At 40.5% G+C, this 8,242-nt stretch overlaps 1 long non-coding RNA gene across 1 annotated transcript; it reads left to right on the top strand.

Annotated features, from left to right (window-relative positions):
• The first annotated feature begins 3,868 nt into the window (after positions 1-3,868).
• On the top strand, positions 3,869-7,793 carry LOC148390650 (uncharacterized). Its single transcript, XR_015861323.1, has 3 exons — positions 3,869-4,188; positions 4,695-4,752; positions 5,544-7,793. It is a non-coding gene; the product is annotated as an uncharacterized LOC148390650 (long non-coding RNA).
• The last annotated feature ends 449 nt before the right edge of the window (positions 7,794-8,242 follow it).

Here is an 8,242-nt window from a genome sequence, read left to right as displayed (position 1 = left end):
GTTTATCTCTTCCTGACTTACTTCCCCTACAGTGTCTGCACAATACTCTCCTCTTAATTTGCGGCCCATGCACCTGTTCCCTTTGCCACTGTTTTTACTTGCATCTCCATCCTCAGCTCTAGCGCTCCTTTTTTCCACCCTGGCGTCTTGCTCCCCCGCCGCAGCATGGTGTGGCATACTGAGTGGGCCTTAGCCCTGAAATTCACATTTTAATTCTACTCGTTCCCCAAGGTTAAGTAAGCATCCTCACAACGGTAAATAATGAATTATCGCTCAAATTCGTGTCAAGATTTGTACTTTGCAATTAAGTACTTTGCCAAAACGTTATGAAGAACAATAGAAGAAAAACAATGCAGTCAGAAAAGTCAGACGATTCTGCAATTGATGTGTATCAGAATGCTTGTAGTTTCAAATAAACACGTTGTGTAAATTGAATTTTCCGTTGTGGGTTAAATTTCAAGGAAATAAAAAACAGCTACTCTTAAACTCTAACTAGTGTGTGCGATGGAGAAAGCATTTTACCCATTAAAGAGGAAATAAGGTCAAATATTTTCTCTAAAATAATACGTTCCATGCACCCCCACTAGTCTAAACACGGCATTCTGAATAATATTACGTGTGTGGTAGATGAAATAAACAGACAAATCTACTCGTTTTCATCCATCTCAGGGGGCGGCCATTTTGTCACTCGCCGTTGATTGAAAATGACCAATCACGGCTCAGCTTGCAAATGTTACGTGACCAAAGTAGGAAAACTGACAAGGGTACAACAAAGACAGTTTTGGGTTTAACTTCCCCATTAATGCTGAACACTGCTATTTTCACAGATAAACAATACCGTGTGCTTTTCAAAAAACAAGTTTATTTCAAAATTAATGCTGTTTTACTGAGGATGGTACAATTCAGAGGTCAAATCCCGAAAGTCAACTGCACGGCCAAAACTGGCTCTGCATCATGTTCAGCAACAATTCCAGATGGAGATATTTGTAATAAGATGTGGTTGCTTGATATGATAAGGTTTAATCCGATCCTCATTCTCATTTGTCAGGAGGTATCACCAAAGATAAGAAATCCAGCATGGACTATTCCAACTGGTATCACCGTGCATGAATCTTTCCTGGACTTGCTCCTTTCGTGCTTCTTTGTAAATGTTCGTGGTCTTCTCAAAATCATATCTTCCAGTCACTGTGAGGAAAAAATGTCAAATATTCGTATGCTTGCCCAGACCTGTTCGATTTCCTTCAATTTCATGTCTGGGAATGCTGATTTCATATATAGGCGAGCACGCGTGTCGGCAGAACCAGACATGATTTTCATTTTCAGTTTTTTCCCATCCATTTGCTGTCTTCACCTGCTGCTTTATTTTGTGTACTGCCTATTTGTCTTACTCCTTGTGCAAATTGACAGCTTGTCAACACATCATTGTCACATCATAGTGTACTATATAGCGCAGGGAATGTTTTATTGCGGAAACGTTTTGTTGCTGCTTATTTGCTCTGTTTCAACAACCACACGCTGCTAAGTTTTCAAAAAAACATTTTGTTTGTTTACCATTAGAGAGACACAAACAATTTCCAGGGGCTCGCCAAACACAAACTTAATCAGTCATGAACGTTTCCCTTTTATGCAATGGACTGTTCCATCTCCTTATTATGCAAACTTGATCTGGGAAAACTTGTTGGAGATTTGAAATTGAGTTATTCCAGTGCACCAAAGATCAGTAGACTACTAGTACGATTTTTTTATTTTTAAACCTGTCCGTGTTTTTCACTGTGACACCAAATGTGCGTAATCGACAACAGCGGATGCCAGCCAATCTTGCCAAATGCGTTAGCGCTCTTGTCAAGGAGGTAAAAAAGAGGAGAGTGACATGAATAACACTTTTAATCAAAAAGAAAGTTTCCTTTACAATACTTAACATGAATGGCACAATGAAAAACAAACTATTAACCAAGACTTTTCTTTGTGAAGCACAAACAGCAGAGTAACCCTATTAAAATTATCCATATGATTTTATTTGTAATGCCTTCCTGGTTCTTGACAATGATCACATTCAAAAGGAGGAATTTTCAAGGGGCTAGCACTTATTTTGTCATTTACAGATAAAACAATTTCCAAAGACGGATGTTCAATCCAGAGAGGGAAGGAGTGGAAGACAGTGACGGAGGACAGAAAGACAGCCAAGTTACAGGCAAGAGCGAGAGAGAGACAGGGGCAACAGAGAGAGACGAGAAAAGGGAGCGATAGTGAAGCAAGACATGGATGACCTTCTTTTAGCTCTTAAACCATGCTGTTCAAGCCATGGCATCACTCAAAAGACAAGGAGACTGCCTATAGCGGCCTGCAGCGACATGAACATGACAGCAGCTGTCTGATATAGTGGACAATACTGGCTTGATAAACATACACTCGGTGTGACTACAGAAGCTTCTGATGATTTGACGGTGGCTGAAATAAGGTCTGGTGACATCACACTGTGGTTTTGATTTCATCCCCTTGTGGCCATCCACAATATTTTTCTTGTATGTTACATTGGATTGAACTCAAAACTACCTCATTAAAAAGATTACCTTTGTGTCATCTAAAGCTCGGTGTATTTAAAAAGGAAACATTCATTGATTAGAAGATTTAAAATATCGCCGTAACCCAGATGACTCTAAATGTCAGTGAAGCAAAATGATCTCATTGACGTCGTCTTTTTAACATGGACCGAAGCACTTTTAAAGTCAAAAGCACCTGATGTTGTGCAAACCAGAATTTGACCAAAAGGAAATGTATGACATCACAGATTTTGTTGTTGTCAATGTATATCTTAAAATGTGAAGGAAAATCTTTTTTCTTTGCCATTTTCCGCTCATCCATTCCACCTTTGGAACTCAAACCAGCTAAAATTCGGCTTGGTCCCGGCTCTCGGTGTGAGTGAAATGTTGAGTATAACACCGAGTGAATAATTCATGCAGGCTCTGACTCCATCCATGTGTTTTCAATAGTGAGTATAGACCGGGAAGCTATGAATCATTCATTAAACTATTAAACTCTTAACGTTGCCTGTTAATTAACCCTTATCCTCTTGCTGTCATATGGATGGGGTCAGCGACTGGCCTGTGGCCCGAGCTTTCCAACCACCTGCTCACTCCTTCAGTCTTTCACATCCCAACTCACGTGGTTGCCACGGGAGCAAGGAGGTGTCTGTGACTGTTTGTCTGCCTTAAGCAGCCAAGGTCAACCCAATTGTACGGACTGAAATCCTAAAACTTGCAAGGCAATACTGTTGAGGAGGTATTTGTTCCTAATATTTTTGAGAGCTGCGTTTTGTGTGTGCGCGAGCGATTGTGTGTGTGTAATTGCCATGACGAGACAAGATGTTGAGGAGTCGGCGATGCGTGTCGTCAGAGCGCTTGAACACTTCACAGACGGCCCGCAGAGAACAAGAGACAGAAGGCGGCGGAGGGATAAGAGGAAGAAGATAGAGAAGCAGATGAGTGAAGAAACAATGTTTATTCTTTAAACGCTACTTCAACTTCACATGGATATCAAACCTTGATGCGTCCGAATTTAGTAAGGAAAAGAATACATTTCATGAGTACTTCAAACTAACATCACAGTCATGACTGACCTGCTGTGCTGAAAACATTTTATTTGACCAAAGAAGCACAGAAATTTGGTTACCATCTGTTAAAAGTGTAGCTACTAACATAATCTTGCCATAATCATAAAAGTAATGTAACTGGATTACTTTTAATTAGTTTTGGATTACTTCAATACTAAAGAAAACGAGCACAATAGAAAGTGGGTATATCGATGATTCTTATTTTTAAGGTTTCAACCTCTACTACATAATAACCTTTTTTTTTTTTTTTTTTTAAGAAATTACGTATTTCACACCATTTACCAATTTATTAGAAAAGAGATGGATTTCTACCCAACTTGACTTTTGTTTTCACTGAGGCTCAGTGTTAAGTGTGTTGTTGACAAGACAAGAGTCAGTGGGGGGGAGAGAGAGAGAGAGAGCAAGAGAGAGAGTGAGAGAGAGCAAAAGAGAGAGCAAGAGAGAGACAGAGAGACAGAGAGAGAGAGAGAGAGCGAGAGAGAGAGAGTCTGATGGCGATGGGGTGACAGGCAGTGACGGTGGCTACACGGCGTAACCTTTCGAGTGGAGCCACAGGAGCATGACGGCCAGACTCGAAGGTAACAGAGAAGGAGACAGCACGAGCTGCTCGGGGCTTGGGGCTTGTTAGCAGAAGAAGCAAAAAAGTCGACAGGAAAGGGAGATGGGAGCGTATTTGTGTCAACTGCGCTTCTGTATGTTTGCGTCGTTGTGTCTCGCAGCAAGGCTGCTCCAGGTAAATGGAGTGGCATTATGCAAACAAAAACAAAACAAAAATCAAGAAAATACAAGTTGATGCAACACAAGAGTTACAATGTGGTACTACTTTTCTATTATTTATCCTACGGTGACCTTGTAACTCAGTGCAACTGATGTTTTTCTAAATTCCCACCAAGACTTAATTACACAAGACTTAATCGTTCATCTTGTCGGGCAACACTGAAGCTAATTAGTCATTTTATCCGTAGATCCAAGCAAACAACCTCTACATATACCGTGTCATGCTACCTGTCTACATTTATTGCATGTGATACGAATGAGTCTCCCTGTATAACATTTCTCTCATTAAAATTTCTGTCCCATCAAGGAGACCTGGTGAATAATTTATGGGCGAATGTCGGTAGAGCTTCCAACTGAGGTCCTGGGTGAGACGTTCTAAGCTTTCTTGAGTCACTGGAGTCTTTCTGCCAATATTGTCCAGCAGCTAAGCCCTCCAAGTTCATTCGCACTGACAGTCAACGCACACATGCAATACACATGTGCCTACAGTATACATAAGGGAGGAATACACTCATACATCATGATGCACATCTTATTAGCATTTAAATGTTCCCATTTGTATCCCACTTGGTATGGATTTGGTGGAAGGACAATTTTGTGTTATAAAATCTCTGTTGTGTAAAAAAAAAAAAAAAAACGCATTTAGGGCTCCTTGTGTACATAATTAAAACATTTTTTTACCTGAACAACAAAAGAAATATATAATAGACTTTCCCGCATATTGCTGTAAATTTAGACAACTTCCCTCAGAGGCAGAAATCAGCATAAAAAAAATGAAGATTCCAGCTAAGAATTGCCTCCTCCCTAAAAACAAAAAAGCACTGACACAGTTGATCAGAATCTCTAAAACTTGATATTTGACTACCAGAATTATTCATATTGTGATATATTCAGATATATTCATCTAATGAACTACAAGCTTGTTTGTAATATTACCCACAGGAATTTCAATTTCAATATTATGCTTTAAAACATGAAGTTAGCTGACATCTTGGGATTCATACACAAATTAATGCAGTTAAATACATATTCCTTTTACACAATTTGTATTCGTGTATAGTAGGGATGCTCAGACACACACAAACACACACGTGTGCGCACACACACACACTGGATTGAGGCCTGCGACTATAACAAGCGCTGCTGTCTGCCTCAGTCGTCTCCCAGGCTTTGGAGGAGGATGGTGAGGAATGTTAAGAAACCAGGGGAAGCCAACCATATACTCTCACTGCAGGATGGGGGTGCAGAGGAGGGACTTGAACGCACCACACAACTCTCTCCTGCATCCATTCAGTCTGCAGAGACTCAAAACAGTCAGGCAAGCAGTGGAGCATCTCTGCTGTTTTACCCATTTTGTTGATTTTTCCTTTTGACATTGTACCCCCCTTTCCCGCATGGTTTTGTGGTTATTTGAAGGATGGATAGAAAGATAGATGGATATATGCATAGACGGACAGACAGTTAGACAGATGGATGGATAGATAGAAAGATTGAATTAAAGAAAGGAGGCTGAGAGTAATGTTGTGGGTTGTGGTTATGGATGCAACACTGTGTGTCCCACTGTTAATGAGGCCCGGCGAGCTTGTTTTTAATGAATTGGTGAAAAGGTGATGCTGGGACTGCTGTGTGTGTGTGTGTGTTGACATTCTCTCATTTAAGCCCCCAGGCTGACTATCACGTTGTCTGATATTGATCCAGCACCGCACCACCCATATCTTTTTTTGTCAATGTCATTATATATAGCATATTTATTCTTGTACAGTTGCTTTTCACATTAGCATTTATAGTGTTGGTACAATTTGAAGTCATTTTGTACAAATTCTCATCTCTTAATCATAAATTGTTTTTTTAAGATTTGTAGTCTTCATCAATTGGACAATGTTGTGTGTGTGTGTGGCATTACACAATTATGAATCTAGACGTGTGCAGTCCTCACAGATGCCACTCCTGCTTGCTGTCACCAAGTTAAACGGTTTCTTAACATCCCGGGGGGGCTTTTTGCATTTCCCTCCTTTCCATGTCGCTCCCTTCCGCTTGCTGGGCGGGGCAGCAAAGCTCAGTGGACCACAGCAGACCTTGTCTATTTCTATCCCCTTCCAGCCTTGGCCCTATTTGATGACACATGAGAGCCCCCGGGACCACGGCTGCGACCTCCTCAGTCAACGTTCATGGCGCGGATTGACAGCTGTCAATCAAAGTCTGAGCTAGCGTCTCACCAGGGGGAACAATTATGGACAGTTTGCATTGTTGTTAGCGTGTTTGCTTATCTAGAAGAGATGCTCATCATTTAGAAATGTCAGAGCTGTCTCATTTTTTTTCCCCACCACCACTTTGGATTTATTGACATTTCTCCAAAATAAAACTCCAAAATCACTCTGTTATAAAATATGTTCAAGATATGTTTCTAGAACTTCAAATATCCATCTTTTCTTTTTTTTGCAATTGGGAATGAGCATGTTTACGACTTAACCAAAGCCTGGAAAGCCAGCTCATTTAATGGCGTCATTTATGTGTCGCCAGTTAAAGACAAAATGTTTCTTTGTGTTGTTGTTACTGGCAGAAAGGCAGAGCAGTGAGCTTTTCTTTGTTGTACCAGCACAGGGACTTTCATTGTTGATCTGTGTTTATTGTTATCTGCAGCTAGCAAACTACTAATGACATAGCCTCCACATCAAACCCATCTTCTCACTGCATACTGCAACTTTGCAGATGTAATGGCCATCAGAGTGAGCTATGAGGTGGGAGCCAAAAAGAAAAAAAAAAACAGCAAAAGACAATGAATACATGATTTTCATTTCAAAGATATTCCTTAAACCAATTTGTCCACATACCGATTTGTGTAAATCGGATTTGAAACAGTAATTATTTTCCATATAATACATGTCTGTACAGTGGAACATCTGAACCGTTCAACTTTAAATTAAATTCCGTTAACTGAAACAAAACTGAGGTCATTCCATGATGTTGACGTTATCATGCTAGTAAGACAGTTAGCTAACACTAATCAGTGCTAACTTTCCACTTGTAATTGAAGGAACTCAAGAAACTGCGGAAACCCAAACATTTGTATAAAAATGAATAAATAATAAAATTAAAAACCTAAAAAAAACTAATTAAAAACCTAAAGTCTGTCCACTTTTATAGAACAAAATAATCGTACTCCGTGGCTTCATCATTGATGTTCACTTAACTAAAATACATCAACTCATATACTATATTAGCTTTGTTTCTCATTGATAAACCCATTCATTTGCTGAAATCAACTGTCTGTATCATTTAGAGAGAATACAATTCAGTGATTTATGTGACTGCAAATAAACATCAATAAGTCTTACAGGAAATGTCTCATTAATTAGTCATGTCTTAATTGGCCTTAAATGCCATTAGTGTGTGTGCTTGCCCTGCCTTCATTATTAACTGCAATCTGTTTAAGCTTTTGCACACACACAATTTGTGTTTTTGTGCAAACCCATGCCAATGCACTGGCTGGCTCATCTTTGATCAGTGGGGCTTGGCATTGGCTGGGGATGGGGGGAGAGGGTGGCTCGAGGTGAAGCGGTGGGTGCGGGGGCTCGAACCTCCCACTGCTACTGATGAAGACGAATGAGCTAACAAGACATGACGGAATTGCTTTTGGAAAAGGGAGGGGGGGACCCAATGCAGTGGCGTGATGTTGCGTTGAGGGCGGCTGAAGGGGCAGGTTGATTTATCACTCCAGTGGCAGATAACCATCTGCCCCCCCCTCCTTATTCCCGAAAACCCAACCTGCCTTATTCACTGTGACCCTTTGGTCTTTAATTAAATCCCCCAACCGCCTCCATCATCCCATCCACGTCCTTCTTACAAGAGTCACGC

Source organism: Syngnathus floridae, chromosome 11, assembly GCF_059516105.1.
Source record: "Syngnathus floridae isolate MCC-2025c chromosome 11, RoL_Sflo_1.0, whole genome shotgun sequence".
Taxonomy (NCBI): domain Eukaryota; kingdom Metazoa; phylum Chordata; class Actinopteri; order Syngnathiformes; family Syngnathidae; genus Syngnathus; species Syngnathus floridae.
This window is presented reverse-complemented; position numbering and strand designations above follow the sequence as displayed.